The 20,097-nt window shown below is 42.5% G+C and overlaps 2 long non-coding RNA genes across 6 annotated transcripts; both read right to left on the reverse strand.

The window, feature by feature from the left end:
• Window positions 1–1,017: 1,017 nt before the first annotated feature.
• Window positions 1,018–9,177, reverse strand: LOC111095443. The gene is made up of 4 exons (XR_005357550.1): window positions 9,074–9,177; window positions 8,097–8,291; window positions 2,075–3,314; window positions 1,018–1,542 (listed from the first exon to the last, which is right to left on the reverse strand). It is a non-coding gene; the product is annotated as an uncharacterized LOC111095443 (long non-coding RNA).
• Window positions 9,178–17,479: 8,302 nt separating this feature from the next.
• Window positions 17,480–19,539, reverse strand: LOC102153281. Of its 5 annotated transcripts, none has more exons than XR_005357555.1 (4): window positions 19,356–19,539; window positions 18,785–18,899; window positions 18,591–18,630; window positions 17,480–18,073 (listed from the first exon to the last, which is right to left on the reverse strand). It is a non-coding gene; the product is annotated as an uncharacterized LOC102153281 (long non-coding RNA). The 5 variants fall into 5 exon arrangements; XR_005357554.1 differs by having other exon boundaries at window positions 18,785–19,177; XR_005357556.1 differs by having other exon boundaries at window positions 18,785–18,896; window positions 19,012–19,539.
• Window positions 19,540–20,097: the final 558 nt, after the last annotated feature.

Raw genomic sequence — 20,097 nt, forward strand, 5'->3', positions numbered from 1 at the left:
CTCTAGTAAGCTGGGGGTGGCCAGGAGATGTCACACCTGGAAGTATTCTATCACTCCTTTCTTGACAATTCAGCGCCCAAAGGGAGAGGCCAGAGCAGTAATTTGTGCCTGCCTGTTGAAGCCATGTAATCCCTCTGAACAAAAAGGGTATCTGAGGTTCCAAACAATTACAGTGTCTCATCCAGACGTCCTATCATGTAATGCTCTGCTAACTGGGGACCAGGATCCAGGTGTGAGTCCATGTCTTGGGGCATTTTCCCGAAATATACTACATTTGGTACAGGAAAAGTGAGAGCCTCCTTTGAGAACTTGTGAAGGCTCTATTGTCTGTGGAATCATGCATGTTAAGGAAAAAAAGCATATGTCAATCAGACTTCAAGCAGTTTGACATGGTTCCATTTTAATAAGAAAAGTATAAATATATGTATATGTGTATAAGTATGTATATGGTAAAAGGTATATCAAAAAGGTATATCAATAATTGTGATCTTCGGGTTGTAGGATTTTGAATTATTTTTCTTTCCTTTTTTATGTTTTCTAATTTTTGTATAAGGTGTATGATTTGCTCATGTGATTTAAAAAGTCTTCTAGTTGTCAAAATAATAATGACCTGCAATAAGATAAGCTCTCATTGCAAGTTATCACTTTTCTTTCTTACTTTTTTTTCTCACTTTTCTTTCTTTTTTTTTTTTTAATTTTTATTTATTTATGATAGTCACAGAGAGAGAGAGAGAGAGAGAGAGAGGCAGAGACATAGGCAGAGGGAGAAGCAGGCTCCATGCAGGGAGCCCGATGTGGGATTCGATCCCGGGTCTCCAGGATCGCGCCCTGGGCCAAAGGCAGGCACCAAACCGCTGCGCCACCCAGGGATCCCCTGGAGTTGGGCTTCTTAAGTGGGGAGTCTGCTTCTCCCTCTGCCCTTTTCCCTCTACCCCTACTCCTTGCTCTCTTTCTCTCCTCTCTCTAAAATAAGTAAATAAATCTTAAAAAAAAAAAAAAATCACACATAGTCTGCGCATAACAAAGGAAGTGGTTTCTAGAGCAGCAGAAAGACCAGGTGACTTTAATATGAAGGCAACTTTTATGAAGTCTATATTTATAAAAGTTCAGTTCAGTGAAATAGTTAACTTGGTTGCTTATTGTTTAGATCTAACATCTTTAAAGAATGTCAGGAAGCCTAGAGGTGGAAGATGTAGGGTATTTTCTGAATATTTTACTCAATATTGAGTGTGTCCAGCAGTAAGGAAGATCCCTTCATATTTGCGTTGTTGTTAGCTTGTTGGTGGATTTTCTTTTAAGGAAGTTAAATTGTGTTGTATTATCTATTTAAAAAAATCTAAGGGAAACAAGTTAGCTGAAACAAAGGCGGGGCTCTTCTGCTTCATTGCCTCTGTGTTGACAGTTTCCTTTGGTGCTGGTTTCAAAATCATTCATTCATTCGATTTCTTCATTCATTGATTCATCCAGGTTCCAGTTCTGTTGTAGTTCCTGGGAATGCAGCAATGAACAAAGCAAAGTTCTTGTCCTCACGAAGCAGACTTGCTTGTGGGAGGAGACAGAGCATGAACAAATAAATATGTAATATGTCAGGAGTGATATATACATGGAAGAACAGGTGGTGGTCTAGTGTGCTGCGGAGGGGTGGGGCAGGGGAAGTGCCATTTTTTTTGTAGCCCGACAATGGGTTTCTTTGATAAGGAGACATTTGAGTAGAAATCTGAAGGGGGAGAGAAGGAGCAACCCTAGGTGTTGGGCCGGCGGGATCAAGGGGGATCCGGAGGAACCAACAAAATGGCGGCAGACCCTCCATCTTGTTACCCCGCCTCGGGACATCCCCGCCAGCAGCCCACCGCCCAAGGACCGTCATCAGGGGGAGACAGGGCCTATGCGGGAAGCCTGAACCGCGCCTCACCCAGACCCCATGTAAGAGCAGAAGCAGTTACCGCCCCGCAGTAACATGCCCTAATACCTATCGCTCCGTATAGACGCACAACCCCTTACCCCTCCCCCTTAAAAAAAAAAAAAATAGCCCGCTGTTGTCCCCTGGGCGCCACTTCCCCGGCCTGAGACTTACCAGGCTTCACTCCCTTGCGGGGCTGCGGAACCTTGCCCAGAGTGCGTCCGTTAAAAACCTGTTTTGACCAACTTTTGCCTGGCCTCTCTATTTCATTTCACTACCAATCAGATTAAACCTGACCATAAGTAAGGGCAAAGACCTAAGATGAAACTGTGCTGGGCATTTGGGGACACAGCTGGAGGGGCTGGGGGACCATGCATTAATGAGTCAGCAAAGGGTGAGGGCAGCATATGGGGTCTTATAGACCGCTGAGAAGAGATTGGCTCTTATTCTGAGTGAATTAGTCAGAAGAGACTCTCTGAGACTGTTAAAGGCTGTTGGAGACTAGGCCTTAGAGGGACCACAGGGGGGCTATTTAGAGAGTGTTAGAATAGCCGTGGGAGATGATGGAGGCTTAGATGGAGAACAGTGAAGCAATGGGAAGTGAATGGGTTCTGGATATATTTTGAAAGCAAAGTCATCTGGGTTTACTGATAAATGAGATGTAGGATGTGAGAGAAATGAATCTGGGTTTTTGGCCTGAGCAATGGGGTCGATAGTGGTTCTACTATCTAAGAGAGGGATGATGGCAGGAGTAGGTTTGGGGGTGTTTCTAACTATCTATTGCCTAGTAACAAACCATCCCAAACTTGGGGCTTGAAACATCAACCATCGTTAATTCTCACAAATCTGCCATATGGACAAAGCTCAGTAGGGACTTAGTGGGTGCAGGTGGTATTAGTTGGAGCACCCAGATGCTGGCTGGAACTATTTCAGATTTCATCAATCCCATGAAGCAGTTGATGCTGCCTGTTGGCTGGGTCCTCTGCTGGGACTGTTGGCCAGCACACCTCACCTCTCCATGTGGCTGGTGGCTCTCTCACAGCATGGTGGCCGGGCTCCAAGAGTGAGCCTTCCAAAAACAAGGTGGAAGTGCATGACAATTTTATGCCCTAGCATAGGAAGTCTCACCACCTCATTTCTACTGTTCTCTATGAGCGAGTCACAAAGATCAGTCCGGTTTCAAGGAGAGGGGATATAGGCTTGGTGGGAAGTGTCAGCATCACATTGCAGAAGATGGGATGGAAGGTACTGTGATTCTCATCTTCAGAAAATACAATCTGCCACCAGAAGAGTCAAGGTTTGTAAAATGTGAGTGGGGATGTTGAGTGGGCAGGTAGATGTATGAGTCCAGAGAGCTCAGAGTCAGGGAAATACAATCTGAAGGCTTTAGGATATTGCTGGTATTTAAAGCCATCTAGAATAAACAGGGAGAGGGAGAGGGAGATTATTAAGCATTACATTATTTATTGAGTGGTTATATACTCAGCATTGTGGGAGATTGTGGATACCACGGGGAAGAGCTCACTCCCGTGAAGGTAGAATTCAGCTCAGTTTCTGACTCTCGCATTTTTCTCTTGCTCCCATTGCTCACAGAGGGGGAGCCCATGATTAGATCTAACAAGCCTCTTTTGTCCTCAGGAAGCTGACCTCTCCGTAGAGCTTGGAGTGCCCTCAGGCTTTCCCTGAATAACAATAGCCAAAAGTATTCAGATTTTTAAAAAACCAAAAAAACCTTCAAAAGGGCAATATTGAGAAATAGCTGAATTATTCCATTGTTAGGCAACTCCATGTCTGGGTGAGAGAGAACAAGAAATTATGGTGGTTAAAGTATTCACTGAAGGTTAAAAAAAAGAAAAAAGAAACTAGCAAGCCACTTTTCATCCTTAAGAGATCTGATGAAGTTTAGAACCAAGGCTCTAGTTAAGATCTTTGCTTTATGATCAGACTAAATGCCAGATGGTCGGAAAAGGGTAAACCATAGCTTCTGAGTATGGCACATAGAAGCTTTCATAACCTGGTCCTTTCCTTTCCAACCTTATTATATTACATTATATTCTGGTCACTCCACTCCCAAATCCCCTAAACGTGCTACACTTATTTACCTCTGCCTGGTTTTGTTCCCCTATTTGATTCCTGGCAAACTCCTACTCATCCTTCAAAGTCATCTGTTCTACAAAGCAGGGGGTTGCAATCACCCTTCTGAGTGCTCCTGTAGGCTTTTGTAGTGCTATATTGTTTATCATCGAGCAGACAGCCAGTTCCTTAAGGGCAGAAGCTCCAGACGCTTTCTTGGCAGCTCAAGTACCCAGTAATGCTAGGCACAGAACTGATTATTTATGTGGGAAACAAAGGTAGAAGGAAATGTAGATAAAATTAAATTTCCTTATAACCTGTAGCCCATTGACAAATACTTGAAGTGGGCAGAGGATAACATTCCCCCAGGAAACTCATGACTGTCTCACTGTTAATGCTTTGTTAGAGGGAAAAACAACCTTAGCTTGGCAATAGCAAGGCCACTGGGATCCCGTGATTCTTCTTCAGTATACAAAAGTCCTTCTGGAAACCTCCCTTGTCTTTATCTTTCCCACCTTCATTAGTATATAGTCAGTTGCTCCTCACAATCCTGGGGCACCCATGATTCTGCCCTGGGGTGGGTCCTGTCCCTGTGCTTTCACAAAACCACATTTTTGCACCAAAGACTTCTCAAGAATTCCTTCTTGGCCATCTGCTCTGAACCCCCACCAGCATTACCATGTTAATAATCACTACATTTTTTCTGGTTTTGGAATGATATACTAAAACTTTAACAATGCTCTTTAGTGTAGAAAAGCCTTTAGTTTCTGTTCCCATTTCCTGGGTCTTGCTTCTTGACATGCCTGAGTGGCTCACCAGGCAGGATTTTCACTGTGGAGAAGTCTCTTGCTTGGAAAGAAGACCCATGGCTTGGACAGGAGGACAGTGTTATCGTAAAATCCTGGGGCTTGGTTTCTGCCTACTTCACAAATAGGGGTTAGGGAGCCCTATGGTCTCACTGATTTACTTAGGAGTTTGTCTTTTATCCTGAACCACCCTAGCACAATTATCTGTTGCCTTCCCTTATAAAATCTAAAATGTCAGGAATCAATTGGGCTTAACAAATCATTTTGATTACCTAAACGCACTGGCTATAGAAGCTGGTCCTAATGCCATTTTCGAAGCTTGAAGAAGCTTGAAGAACAAGGGCAGAGGGATGTAGACTGTACTATTTGTAAAGGTGACACAGTTGTTTGAACAGAGCTTGTCTTTTGGAAGCTCTGTGGTAGCATAGGAAATAATAGAAGAAGTCCCTGCAGGTCTATTGCAGACAGTTACTTCCAGGGCTTACGGATAATAATATCTGGTTGTGAAGGAGTGGGGTGAGTGTCCCTAGAATGCTGAAGATTTTGGGGAAGTAACTGATGTACCAGAAATTCCCTCTCTGTGTCCCTCAGTGGCTGTCACTACTAAGAAATAAAGAAAAATCCTTCTATCGGAACAACAATAAACGTTCTCCTCTTCTGTTGTTATACAAAACATAGTGAGGTTGTTGTTTGAGGTACGTAAACTTTATAACAATGCTAACCGGTCTCAAACCAGACATGGATGTGGAAGGTCCTGGCATAGGTGATGAGTTCAGGTAAGTCTACCTTCCATTCCAGTCTACTCACCTCCTGAGCTCTCAGGAGATCTTGAGATTTTCTCTGGAACCTCGGTGGCCCTTCTTCCCTGGGGGCATGTGGCTCCCTGGTGGGGAATTACCAACCACCAAAACTAGAGATGCCACAACCTTAGTCACGAGAACAGTTATCACATGCACAGTTATCACATGTGGTGCTAGGAAGCCAAGGTCCAAGTGAAGGGGAGGGAGAGTGAATCTGGGAGAAGAAACTGGGAAGAAGCTGGAGGAAGGGAGTGAAGGAAACAGGGTGATGGAGCCAGTACTTGGACCCAGGGAGGTCAGATCCATTAAGAGAGAGTGGGAACCAAAGGGGTCGTGTTGAAAGGCTGCTCAGGATTCATTTGCTATGTCTTGATGCTCCATCTGGGACTGACAAGCAGAAGGAACAGCCTTGGTTTACTGTGCTGGGGTAGCCAGTACTGTTGTTGCTGTTCAGGTGCAGCTTCATCTTTCCTCCTTAGTAGCACCTTGAACTGAAATATACAACAATAGGTGTGTAGACCTGAGCAGGGCTGGGGAGAGTATCTCAGATGCAGGAGATGAATGGGTGGGGCTATGTGTGCTTTGGGGTGCTGTGGTGGGAAGAGAGGTAACGAGCAGGCTGGATGCTGGGTCTTTCTGTGAATTTTCTTCACTAAGTCCTTGGAAGGATCTCTGTCTCCAAAAAGACACTGTGATTGACTTCTGACCTAGAAAATAAAACATGCTTGCCTTTCTACTGCTATGGAGCCCTATTTGAATCAAGCAGCACTAGCAGTTGAGACTTCCATCCTGAAATCTAACATTTTAAAAAAAGATTTTATTTATTTATTCATGAGAGACACAGAGAGAGGCAGATACATAGGCAGAGAGATAAGCAGGCTCCCTGAGGAGAGCCTGATGTGGAACTGGATCCCAGGATCCTAGGATCATGACCTTAGCCAGAGGCAGACCCTCAACCACCAAGCCACCCAGGTGCCCCAGGCTTTTATTTTTATATTTAACTTATTTATGCCTTTATATTTAAAGTGTTTTTTCTTTTTTTTTTGTAGACAGTATAGATTGAGACTTGCTCTGTTAAAAAAATCTGCCTGACAATCTTTGCCTTTTAATTGGAGTGTTTAGACTACTACTTTAACATAATTCTTGATGCAGTTGGGTTCAATCTACTGTCTTGAATTTTTTACCTATTTGTTCTATCCATTCTTTATTTCTTTTTTCCTTTCCTTTCCTTTCCTTTTTTTTGCCTTCTTTTGGATTAATTCAGTACATCTTACAGGTCTCTTTATCTCTGCTCTTGGTTTGTTAGTATATCTCTTTGTTTTAATATTATTGTTATTATTTTAAAAGACTTATTTATTTATTTTAGAGAGAGAGAGAGAGAGAGAACATGAGTGGGAGGGGCAGTGAGGAGAGAGGATCTCAAACAGACTCTGTGCTGAGTGTGGAGCTTGACACGGGACTGGATCTTACAACCCTGAGGTCATGACCTGAGCTGAAACCAAGAGTCAAACGTTTAACTGACTGTGCCATCCAGGTGCCCCTGTTTTATTATTATTCTTTAGTGATTATTCAAAGGTATGAAATATACCTCTTTAACTTATCACAGTATAGTACATATGATGTGAGAACCATACAACAGTATACTTTCATTTCTGCCTCCCATCCTTTGTCTTATTGTTGTCATACATTTAATGCCTACATATGTTATAAACTTTGTAATATCTTGGAGTTTTTTAGCTTTAGATCAGAGGTTGGCAAACTTTTTGTGTAAAGTTCCAAATAGCAAATATTTTAGATTTTGAGGGCCATACAGTCTCTATTGCAATTACTTAACCCAGCCATTGTAGCACAATAACAACACAAATAGTAAATAATGAACATGACTGTGTTTCAATAAGCTGTATTTACAAAAACAGGCAGCAGGCAGGATTTGTGAACTCTGCTTTGAATAATAAATTATATATTACAAAACAAGATGTTTTTTAAAAAACTTATTTGTTTGAGAGAGAGAGAGTGCATGAGTGGTGGGGAGGGGCAGAAGGAGAGGGAGAGAGAATCCTCAAGCAGACTCCCCACCGAATAAAGATCCCAACACAGGATTTGATCCCAGGACCTGAAGATGATGACTTGAGCCAAAAGCAAGAGTCAACCACTCAACTGGCTGAGCCACCCAGGTGCCCCAAAAAACAAGATGTTTTTAATTTTGACCCATGTTACCATGTCTGTCACTCTTCTCTCCCCTACCTTTTTGAGATTGCAAATTCCATTTGACATTATTTTCCTTCTGCCTGAATAATTTTAACATTTCTTGAAGAGCAGATATGCCTGCAGTACATCATCTTAGCTTTTGTCTGAAAAGTCTTTGTTTTGCCTTTATTTTTGAAAGACATTTTTGCTTGGCATAGAATTCTAAATTGACAGTTTTTTTTTTCTTTCATTGCTATAAAGATATGTCTACTTTGTCTTCTGGCTTCTATGGTTTTAGTCAAGAAATCAGCTATAATTATTATTTTTTACCTTATATAAGTCATTTTTTCCCCGTCTGTATTCATGATTTCTCTCTTTGAGTTTTCAGTAATGTGACTATGATGTGGCAGGTGTTTTCCTTTGCATTGGTCCTGCATGGGGTTCTCTAAACTTCTTGGATCTGTAAAAATTCTTGGACATTATGTCTTCAGATATTTCTTCTGCTCCATTCTCTTTTTACTTCTTCTGGGATTCCAATTGCATATATGTTAGACTGTTTGAAATTTTTCTATGGTACTTGGATTTTACCATCATTACCACTACTACCATCATCACCTCTACCATCTCTATCACCACCTCTTTATCCTTCACCCCTACACATCATGACCATCTCCACCACCACCACCTCCATTTCTACCACCTCCACCTCTATTTTTACCTCTACCATTACCTTCATTACTACCACGATCATCATTTCCACATATAGTTTTTACTAAGGGGCAGGTATTATTCTAAGTGCTATTAACTCTTTTAATCATCACATCAAATCTATAATATATCTATATACATACTACTAGTATCTAAATTTTACAGGACTTGGGAGAGGTGTCTGTACTAAAATGGAGGAAAATAACACAAAGAAAATAATAATAAGGCTCTCTAAAGCCTTAGTCTATGATATTGAAAAGTTGTTCTAATACTGAATCTAGTGACTCTGTTTCAGAAAAATTCCTTCAACCAATCATTCCCTCATCAAACAGTATGGGATGACTACTATGTGACACAAAGGGACACAGATGAATAGCCAACAAAGATTGGTAACACCTGCCCCTCCCTGCATCTTTCTCTTTCCTCTCTTTAGTCAACAGACAAGAAGGGTTTGAAGAATCAGTTGCCACCACTCTACCCATATATCTAATAATATAAGCTTTCAGCTTTGGGCCTGGGCCCCTCTGGAGGTCAAGATTGCCTGTGGGTTTCAGAGTGCCTTTGACCACAGGTGTTGCTTCCCTACCTCTACTTCTTACCCTCTTCAGAACTCTTCCTGCTTTGGAAGTCCAAATGATAGGTTGATGGGTGAATCACTTTGTGGTCCTAGGCTTGGAACTGGGCAGCTAAGCTACTTCCTAGGATTCTAGGCTTGTGAGGTTTCTTTTCTCTGTCTTCTACATTCCAAAGTCCCAAGAAATAAGTTTGGTGGTATTGGACTTGCTAAAAATCATATAAACTAAAGTTTTCTCTCTGGAATACAGTTTTTAAAGTGAGAATTAATGTGTGCCCAGGACAGTTCTGGTTCACACCTATTGTCTGAGTGTAACTATTAGTTGCATCCCCATTCACTCACAAAAAGTTACATGGTCATCTGAAGTTAAGAGACCTCCAATCCAGTGTTGTGACAGCTTAATCTATTTTCTCATCTGTTAAGTGAGTCTAACAACAATTCTCATAAATGTTATGAAGGCAAATGAAAGATGAAAAGGGAGTGCTTTGAACTTGCTAAAAGAAAGACATTCTAGAAATCCAAGGTGGTTTATAATTCCTATTATAATTTTTATTATGCCTGCTGGCTGTAACAGATGTACTCCGACTTAGGCAATAGCTAAAACTTTCATGCTGGGATCATAATTTTGCAACTTTAATGGTATATTCTTATGAATTTATATATTTTTTTCAGATGCTTTCTCTTTTTCTGAAGGTCTTAAATTGTCTTTACCTCTCTCTCACTTGTTTCTTCCCAAAACTCTCTATCCCTCAATCCCTCTGTACCTCTCTCCAAAAAGCAGTGGACTGCTTTTGTGATGTGGATGTTGGGGTATCTAATGGGAGCCATGTCTGGGCAATAGGATGGGCTCCAGTATCTCTGCATTGTCTAGACCAGGGGTGGGTAAATTTTTTCTGTAAAGGGCTAGATAGTAACTATTTTAGACTTTGCAGGCCATATGGACTCTGTTGCAACTACTCAATTCTGTCTTTCTAGCACAAAAGCAGCCATAGATGATAGTGAAGGTGTTTGTATTTCAATAAAATTTTATTTATAAAAAGATCCTTGCGTCATAGTTTGCTGGCCTTCTACTCTAGAGGACTATTTGAGGGATTTAACCTGGGATCTCATCTTAATAAGCTATTCTAAACCAGATGTAGGAGACATGTTAACATTTAAAGGAGGCCTCAGGGATTAATAAGCCATTCTAAACCAGATGTAGGAGACATGTTAACATTTAAAGGAGGCCTCAGGGATTCCATCTTCAGGGGCTAAATAATAACTCCCCTCTGTCTTTTGAGAAAAGGAGTTTTCTTAGAATGATGATAGGTCAGTATAGGTTTATTCATTATCAGACATTTAAGGAAATTAAGATCTTAAGTATTGACCAGGCAATACTGGTCTCAGTGACTGACAGTCACTGAGAAAATTTAAGTGATTGGTTTACCAGGCCATGCCAAATACTTGTGGTGGGCAGAGAACTCCACTGCACAGATCTCTTTTCACCTATTTTTTCACTTTCACACTGCTATCCACCTCATTTCCGTATTTACCTCCTTTGGAGAAAAAAATAAAAATTTCTTTGTTTTTATATGGATGAGTGGTCTTGCAAGAGCCACTCAAAGGAGGTAGAAGGGTGGTTTCAGATATCAAATAATTGAAGGTAAATATTGCAACTCTGCAAGAATGATTGGAAACCTATAGCATGGTTTAGCTCAAACTAGGCTTCTTCTGCTCCTAGTTATGGGTGCTGACTTCAGTATGGCTTTGCCAGTCAATGCACAAAGCCTCCTGAGACAACAGCCCCAATGGGGTCATGTGGTTTCATCGTTGCATTAAGTATCTCTGGTGAGGTGATGATTAGCACAGAGTAAATGAGCCCTTATGTCTACTAGTCTCAGAGGGCTGAAAGGTCAGTGAGCACTCATTGATTCTGTTGTAATGCAGTTATGGATCTTCTTTCTAGGCTCTGGGTTTCTATCACAGGACCCTGCTGAGGGTCATGCAAGAGGTGGCCATTGGCAACAGGACCTTTGAGAGCAGCTCTTCCTGGAGGAATCATAGTTCTCAATTTATGTGTATGTTAGGTACCAAGAATTGTTAATAAGTTAGTTGTTTGGAACCTGGAATATACTCTCATGGAAACAATGTCATGTATTGTGGTAAGGTGGACACCAGCTTACTTATTTAAACCCTTGTGAACTGACCTATTAATACTGCAAAACCTGACCAGTGTGTATAGAGAGCGTTGGGGGACCAGCAGATATTGGTGGGATCATATCCCCCCGTCCTCAGGAGTATCAGAAGCTCCCTCCCTTCCTGCCCCATCCACCCTTGCAGACACTCACTCACTGTGGGTTTCAAGGCCTGAGAAACCCAGGGGGCAGGAGGAGGAAGAGCTGACTCTGGGCCCCAGGGCAGTGGGTAGGGGCAGTTACAGGTGTACAGTGTTTCTGCTTAGGAACCACAGGCTGCATCTACTTCCAGTTGACTCCTTTATATTACTAAATATTATAATAATGTTTATTGTTTGTCTTAATCCATCAGTAATGAGAATTCATTTTAGGAAACTTAGAACATGTAGATAAGCAGAAGGAAGGAAATGTAAAGGCTCATTTGTCATCGATTTGGTATACCGACTTCTAGTGTTTTTCTATAAATGTGTATATACACATATATTCTTATATTCTGCATAATATTTGTAGCTTATTCTTCATTTAATAATACATTGTGAACACTTTTTGTATCATTAAATATTTTTCTACTGCATTTCAAAATGGGTGGATATACACCATAACGTATTTAACCAACCTTCTACTGTTGGACTACTAGACTTTTCTATCAAAAAATCATCCGTGATGAAGCCCTTGGAGTTGTGATCATCACAAAGATCCACTATTTTTTCCTTTGGATAATTCTGAAAGAGGTCAAAAGGTGTGTTGAGTTAAGACCTTTAATAACTTACTGTCAAAGTAACTTCTGTCCCCAGTTTGTAAGAAAACTTACCTCCACCTTTCTAATACTTGATAGTAAAAAATTTAAAAACTCTTTGCTAAATTGATAAAACATAATAATAGGTTTGGTCACAATTTTCTTTCTTTCTTTCTTTCTTTCTTTCTTTCTTTCTTTCTTTCTTTCTTTCTTTTTTTTCTTTCTTTTTAGAGTATTGGTGAGCTTCTACATTTTTACATGCTTATGAGCCCTTTTGTGAATTGACTGCTTTTTTCTTTAAATCACAACATTGGTGTCTCTGGATTGTTAGGGCCCTATGGAACAGAAGTGAATGGATTCAGGTTTTATTACCCTTTGAAATGTAAACACACACAAACCTTTCCAGGGTAATTAATTCTGTCTCTACCTCCCAAGTCTTGTCTTCATTCTCTCATACTCTGACCCATGCTGCCCTCACAGTCAGAATTACCAACATATTCACATGGTTTCCTATCATACCCACACGGGGCCCAGTGTAGTGAAGTTTCGTCTATTTGGAACTGTGAGCTTTTACAGTAATAGGAACAGAGAACGAAATTGGATCAGTAAGACAACAGGGATCCATGGAAGGCCTTAAAGCCAGGAAACAATGCATCTGTTATGACTGGACATTTGGGTTGTTTCTAGTTGTTGGCTACAGTAAATAAACTTGCTAGAAATGCTTAGGTATTTGGAGGGTACATACACCTGTTTTGACTTGGGTATTTATTTAGGAGTGGAACTGTGGGTCCCAGTGTAGGTGTATGCTTAGCTAGTAATAGTAATAGTATGTTTAGCTAGTATTTAGTAGTAAATAATGTTAACCAGCTTTCAAAAAAATCCCCAATTTACACTTCAACCAGGCAGAAGATGAGAGTTCCAGGTGCTTTAAATTTTTACTGACTTTTGATATTTTTAGACTTCTAATTTTAAGTTATTCTGGAAGGCTTAATATTTTTTTTTAAGATTTTATTTATTTATTTAAGGTGGGGAGAGAGCACAGAGGGAGAGGGATAAGCAGACTCCCTGCTGAGCATATATCCTGATGGCAGGGCTTGGTTCTAGGTAGGACCCTGAGATCATGACCAGAGCCAAAGGCAGAAGCTTAACCAGCTGAGCCACCCAGGTGCCCCCATATTTCTTTTAATAAACTAACGTGATACCACATATAATTTGTATTTTTACTTTGTCGATTTTCATTCATTTTAGTTTTAACATAGATCTTTTAATTTCTCTAATCTAGACACCATATTTTGTAGAAACACTTCAAGATTTTATTTAACACTTTCTAATAAAATTCTAGGTATATTTATTACTTTATGATTAATTTGCTCCTTTTGTACTATCTATAAATAAAGATTGACTTAGGCTCATATCCTGCCCGTACAACTTATTAGCTGTGTGACCTTGGGCAAATCTCTGAGAGCTTTGGGTTCCCCACCTGTGGAGTAGGAATAAAAAAATCTACATCTTAGGATTGTTGGAATGATAAATGAGATACCATATGTAAAGTGTCTAACATGTAATACATACTCAGTAAATATTAGTTTCCTTCTGTGTTGGAGGCAAAGACATCAGGTGCCTCTTTAGTATTCTTGCCTCATTAGTTCACAAAGCTATTAAAAATGGGCACTGCCTTGCTTATCTGCTAACTATACCTAACCAGTTGGAAAGAAACCTAAACCATTAAGCACTGCCTTGACTTCATTTTACTTTTGGTTTGCCCTGCACCCCATATGAATCTAAACACCCTTTATGACATTCCTGATCTTGCTCCAGGACACAAATATAATATGAATCAATATAAAACTTGATCTTTTGATGCTCAGAATGTCATCAGACAAAATGATCTTGCATTTGTGATTTTGAGAGACTTCCACAGATTTGTCAGTTGGAATACTATCTCTCTCTCTCTCTCTCTCTCTCTCTCTCGCTACATTTTGTGCATATTACTTCAGCACTTGACATTTATATCCGTCTTCTAGATGGTTGGACTGCTGGCTCCCCAGTTTAGTTAGAACTTTGCCAAGTAGCTTGGAAGAGGGGACCCACTTTATATTCTGGAGCCAACTTCATGCTCACTGACCAGAGATCCATCTCTGCCACCAGATGAAGATGCTGGCACCCAGTCCACTAGACTCCTGATCCTACTTATTAATGCAAACACTTTGAAAATGGATGGCTAAATAATAGAGGATGAAAAATTCAGGATGCTCAAAAATGCTAATGACTACCAGAAAAAAGGTAGCTTGTGCTTGGTGCCTTGGAAATTCTCAACACTTTCCTTGTTGTCTTTGCTCCCTCCCTCTCACCAGTGTGCACACACAGGCTAAGAAAAGCTGGCATCAAGAAGGGGCTGGCTTGCTTAGTAAGGAGAAGTCATTGTCCGTCAAGGGTTCAAATACAGACTCAATAGAGAAAAGGGACACTTTTTCTTCCCAAGGTTAAGCACAATGCCATTTGGAACAAGGAATTCCAGGGGAGAGTGAGAGAGTAGGATTTAGTTTCTTTTTGGAGGCTGTCTAGGAACATCCTGTACTGTGACTGAAGCCCATTGAATAGTCCTGAATAAGGCACGCCCTCTCAGTCTCTTTGGAAAGCATTCCTGATCTCTACCATTGTGATTGTCACCTGGGTTTCCAACTCCTCTTCTCCCCTGAGCTACAGTGCCAGGTTGTCAGTGGCCCCAAGCCAATGCTTCTTGGGGTGTTCATTAAACTTTCCAAAATGAATTAATCATGTTACTTCCCTTGCTGGTTTTTCTCCTGTTCCTCTTGTTTCTGTTAATGGTACCATGATTTTCTTGGGCCATTCTTTCTACACTGCTCAAAAAAGGTGTGATTTATTGCTTTAGGTAAAGTGGTTCCATAACAGTAAACAGCAGACGAATTCCCAATATCTATTAATCTCTTCTTTCACAGTAATAGGATTTTCACTTGAGTTGTCCAGGATCAAGACTCCATTTCTTTTAGATTTTAGATTTAGATTTCTTTGCCCCTGGGTATGAACATATTAAGTTCTGACCAAAGGGCTGTGTAACTTCTATGTCATATCCTTAAAGGGAAAGACTGATTTCCTTCTACCCCTTCCTCCATCCTGCTGCATAGACCATGGAGGAAGTGGAGTGAGCCAGCTGGGAGAACACCAACAAGGACAACTATAAGGATGACAGAGCAGCTGGAAAGGAAGAACCTTGTCTTAGACCCATGAGGCTGCCATATAAGCCTTAGGTTCTCACATGTGCAAACTATTACAGGAGAGAGAAATCAATGTCTACTTTAAGTCCTAATTATTTTAGTTCTCTGTTAGAATACTTGAAATTTATCCCAATGAAAACAGCCACCAGAGAGGCCCAGTTACCACCAAGCTCTGCCTCAGAGCTCAGTCCACTTGTAAGATCAGGCTCTGATTGGAAGGCAGAATTTGGATGCCAACAATAGTGGCAGCTAGGGGAGCTTTGATGGAAAATCCTAGCATGTTAGTTGGAAATACGGAGGCTCAAAATCTCCACATTGTGCCCTCTTCTATCTTCTATAACCACCCAGACAGTGAATCTTGTCTCTTCTGATGTCGAGTGTCTCTTGTATTATACACTCCTTTCTGTCTCCAGTTGCTCAGGGCTTTGGGTCTGGGTGACATTAGGGCTTTCCTAGAACCTTTCTCTGCCTTTCTTCTTTCTGTGCTCCTATCCATTCTATATTTTGGTGTCAGATTAATCTTTGTAAAATAGTCCAATGTCTTGATTTCCCCTCACAAATCTTTAATGACCCATATATTATTATTAAAAATTTTTTTTTAAAGATTTTATTTATTTGACAGGAAGAGAGAACAGAAACAGGGGTAGCAGCAGGCAGAGGGAGAGGGAGAAGAAGCAGGCTTCCTGCTGACCTGAGAGCTGGATGCAGGGCTTGATCCCAGGACCCTGGGATCATGACCCAAGCAGAAGGCAGATGCTTAACTGACTGAACCACCCAGGTACCCCGACCCCTATATTATTGTTAACTTTATCCTACCTCATCTGCCATCTCTCCCTTAAGTGAACTTTCCTTTTCTACTGTGTTAGACACACTTGTCAGAAACCTGTTAGTTCTGTTCCTTCTTGTCTTTGCTCGTAGAACCTATTGACTATGGTGACTTCCTTTTGCTTTTGCTCTCCAAAGTTGACCCAGTCCTACAGTGAGAAGGCCAAGTTTGCTCCTGCTCACTCTGACCTCTGCTTTGTGTGAAGTCCCCATGTCACCTAAAGTTGGTCATTTAATTATTCTCGGTCTGAGGCGTCTCTTCCTAATTCCACTAGAACTAGTTCATAGAATTGTTAGAATTTTGGAATTGTCAATGATTTCAGGTGTGTTTTACCCCAGCTAGAATATATATTCAGATAGCCCTAATCAGACCCCCTTTTTACCACGTGCCCTCCCCCTACTACTGTTTCAATCATATTAGAACAAAACTCAAAGTCAAACTCCACTGGGGGCAATCACGTACCACACTATTTATAATAGTGTTATTCACGCAGCCTGTTTTACACCTTCACCTTCAGGCAATCTAAGCCCCCCCACACCCCCGCACCCTTTGAAGTAAATCACAACCCTCACTTCCTGTTTGTAGTTTTGGGGAGAACAGTGATGTGAAAACTCACTGTACATAAAGCAAGTAGGAGGGCGTCCGAGCCAAGATCACAGGATCCTGAGTTTTGCCCTTGAGGTGAATCAACAGATGACAGTGTATCCCTGGCCTCCATGTGCCAGAAACAGAATCTCTCTGTCATAAGAAGCAGGGCCGGAAAGGCCACATAGGCAATCTGGATGATTTAGATTTATAAGGGTGGATTTCTTTCTCTAGAAGAGCCTGGATAAACTCAGAAATGACTTCTAATTCCAACATAATGACAAGCATGTAGTGGGAGCATAATAAATGCTTACTGGCTATCTGACTACTGAATGAATGGCTCACCTTAAGTTTAGCAGTGGAATGCAGCTCTGATCTCAGAGACAAAATCATCTGCAACTTGCTCTTTTCCTTGTCATATTGCTTCCTAAAGTCTTTCTCCAATTTCTGGCTAGCCTGGTTTTCATTTCCTGCCTACCTCAGACTTCTACCTGCTTTGTTTTTGTGCGTTTGACTATAGCTACCATATGGTAGAGCAAGCTACTGTGGTACCCTCAAAAATAATAAGGCTTTCTAGTGTGCTGTGGTTTTTATTTTATTATTATTATTATTTTTTTTTCAAGAAGCAGTGGACTTCAAAGGTTTGGTCTAGCATTTAAAAGTGAGGTGGAAATAATGGGTGCTCAGATGCCTTGGGCAATTCCAAAACTCCTCTAGCCTAGCAAGAGTTAAGTGGTGTGGTAAAATTTGTTTAGAAAAAGAACTTAGGTATTTTAGTAATTTAGCATTTATTTTGTTGATGGTAGCAGGTGTTTGCTTTGAAGCTTAGCAATAATAAGGTAAGGGTGAGTCATAATGTCAATACATTTATTTCTAACTTTGGTAGTTTTTTTTTTTTTTTTTTTTTCAGTTGAAGGAGCTTCTCAGTCAGTGAAAAGAAAGTCACTGCTCTGCTGATTATCTGATTGAGCAGACAGCCAGAGGGGAGCAGGAACTGGGAGTGTGGTTTGGAGCAGGTTGGGGTGTCAAGTGCAGGGCCCAGGAGAACAGCGTGCCAGCCTGCGGGGCCCCGGAAGCCCTTGACTGGTCAAAGTGCCTGCAGGGCTGTCACCATGATTTAAAGCTCTGAGAATATAAATTAGCAGGAGGTAGGTTGAGGGTGGATGGTGTCATTCTGGCCCTGAAAGGCCTTCATAAATCAGTGACAGTGGAGCCCCAGCCAACTCCCTTCCAGCTGGTTTCCGGAGGCCCTCCTTCCCAACTCTGCTCAGACAAGTGGAAAGAAGTGATTCTTGAGTGGGTGGGCTATTGGCCTCCCCTCTCCCTAGCTCCGAGACCTGAGCACCTGGGTTTTCGCTGCTCCCTGATGGTGAAACCACAGGCTCCTTGCTCCAGTGGTGGGACTCAGATTCAGGTCTTGGGCGGGATTTGCCTCTGACAGTGGGGGTGATGAGGGTGTCTTTCTGTCCTGTTGGAGAAACACAATAGAGCTCTCTCTGAACAAGAATGGTTTGTTCCTTCCTTCTACCCTTTGTGCTTTGTTAACAGAACGTCCCTGGCACATCTGTGCTCCAGCGTGCTGCCAAAAGCTTAGCTCTGTCCTTGCACAATACTGGGGGACACTGTCAGAAGGTCAGCTGTAAGTTCCTCATCTAGAGGCAGATGGAAGAGCTAAAACCCTGCCAAGATCCTTAGGATGTTTATTTTCAGTTCTAAGGTCTGAACTCATTCCCTGCAGCCATCCTCTACCTCCACACCAACCCATCAACTCCTCCCTCTAGCTAGGGTGGAGATCTGGGGTTCAGAGTGTCTATAGCGCCCCTCTGGAAAGCAAGAGCACCCAGCCATTGACACCAGGTGCCGCATTATTGCTCTTTGGTCTCTTTGGTTCTGTGCTGCAGGAGGCTTTATATTTTACGGAAGAACCAAGAGTCGCACGGAGGTCAGCTGTAGTCAACTTCCCCCCACCTCCCCAACTCACTTACCTCTCCTGTTAAGCACGTAGGCCCAACGTCATCTTGTCATCTCATAGTAGAAAACAGAATGGGAAAAATGACCTGTAAGCATCTCTTAAGAACTGAGGAATAAGATTCAGATATCTCTCTGCATTTGGACAGTTTGCTTTCTTCTCTTCCCTGGAATGCCAAACTCCTTTTACAAACCGTGAGAGGTGACTTACTGTATGGCAGTTGGCCGAGCCTAGGATTCCTGACCTCACCCCTGTTGTCTCTGCAGGCTGCTCAGCTCAGGGGGTGAAGGAATATTTTCAAGGTGCCAGGGCAGGGTGTCTCCTTCTGGAACGAAAGTGTGTGTGGCCAGACATGGACCACCTTAACTTTCGGACACACAAATGCTTTGTTGTTTGGTCATCAGGGATATAAGGACAGGGAGCGATAGATCAAGTACCTGGAAATACTATTATTGCACACATAGGGGAGGGCAGAACGACCTGCCTCCCACCAGCCTTTTGCTCCATGTAGCTACCCCGGCTCTGCTGCTCTCTGGCCGTGTGACCTTTTCAAATGACTTTACATCTCTGTGCCCCATTTTCCACCTCTGATAAATACATTTACTACAAATCAACAAATCAATAGAAATTAGTCAACAAGTTAATGAATAAAAATACTATTCTCTCAGGGTCGCTGTTAAGATCAAATGAGGTCGTGACCGCGAAGCTGCCGGCAGGGTGCCTGGCGCAGGGAGCTCAGGGCGTTCTCATCCGCGGCCGGTCTACCGACGGCTTTTATTACCGTGGTTAGCTCTGGACAAGCGCCGGCTCTCAGGTCGTGCGTTTCGAATTCCGGCCGTGTGACCGCAAGCCACCTGCCGACAGCTCTCTGGGGCGACGGCTCGCTGGCCTCTTAGGAGCGACCGCGGGAAGCCGCGGCTCCCGGGCCCAGCATGGCTGCCGCGTCCGCCTCCTTTGTGCGCGGCCTTGCGGCGCCGGCGCCCGCGTTGCCATCCCACGGGCAGCGCGTGCTCGCGGAGCGGCCAGCAGGGGGAGCTACGCGGCTGTCCCCGAGCTCTGCGCCCGCTCGGCTCCTCCCAGGACCAGCGGACCGGCGGGGCCCGGCCTGGGCATCTTGACGTTGGGAAGAGGGGAACCGCGCCTGGCGGAGGAGATCAGGCTTCTAAGGGTCCGGGCTCAGCTTGGCTTGGGGAAACCTTCAGGTCTGGGTTGACACAGGTGATTTGGTTTGGTTTGGGGCACATGTGGAAGTCTCCATGTGTCCTGTCCCCTGAATCTCAAATGAGGCTGGGTGTCTTCTGCAACTAGAGGGCTGGTCTCATTGCTCTCGGTCCTCGGGGACAGATTTCCTTTGTTTCCATCTGAAACTCTGGGTCTCTTATGGAGGGATAAAAGCCCTGTGGGTAGAATGAGCAATTTGTTTTAGCCCTGAAAGTCCTGCGTCCTGGCAAACTCCTTAGTCACAGCTGGGGTTGGCCACTTTGTGGGATGTAGCACATGAAACACTACTCTGAGGCAGGACA

Source organism: Canis lupus, chromosome 4, assembly GCF_011100685.1.
Source record: "Canis lupus familiaris isolate Mischka breed German Shepherd chromosome 4, alternate assembly UU_Cfam_GSD_1.0, whole genome shotgun sequence".
In the NCBI taxonomy this organism is placed as follows: domain Eukaryota; kingdom Metazoa; phylum Chordata; class Mammalia; order Carnivora; family Canidae; genus Canis; species Canis lupus.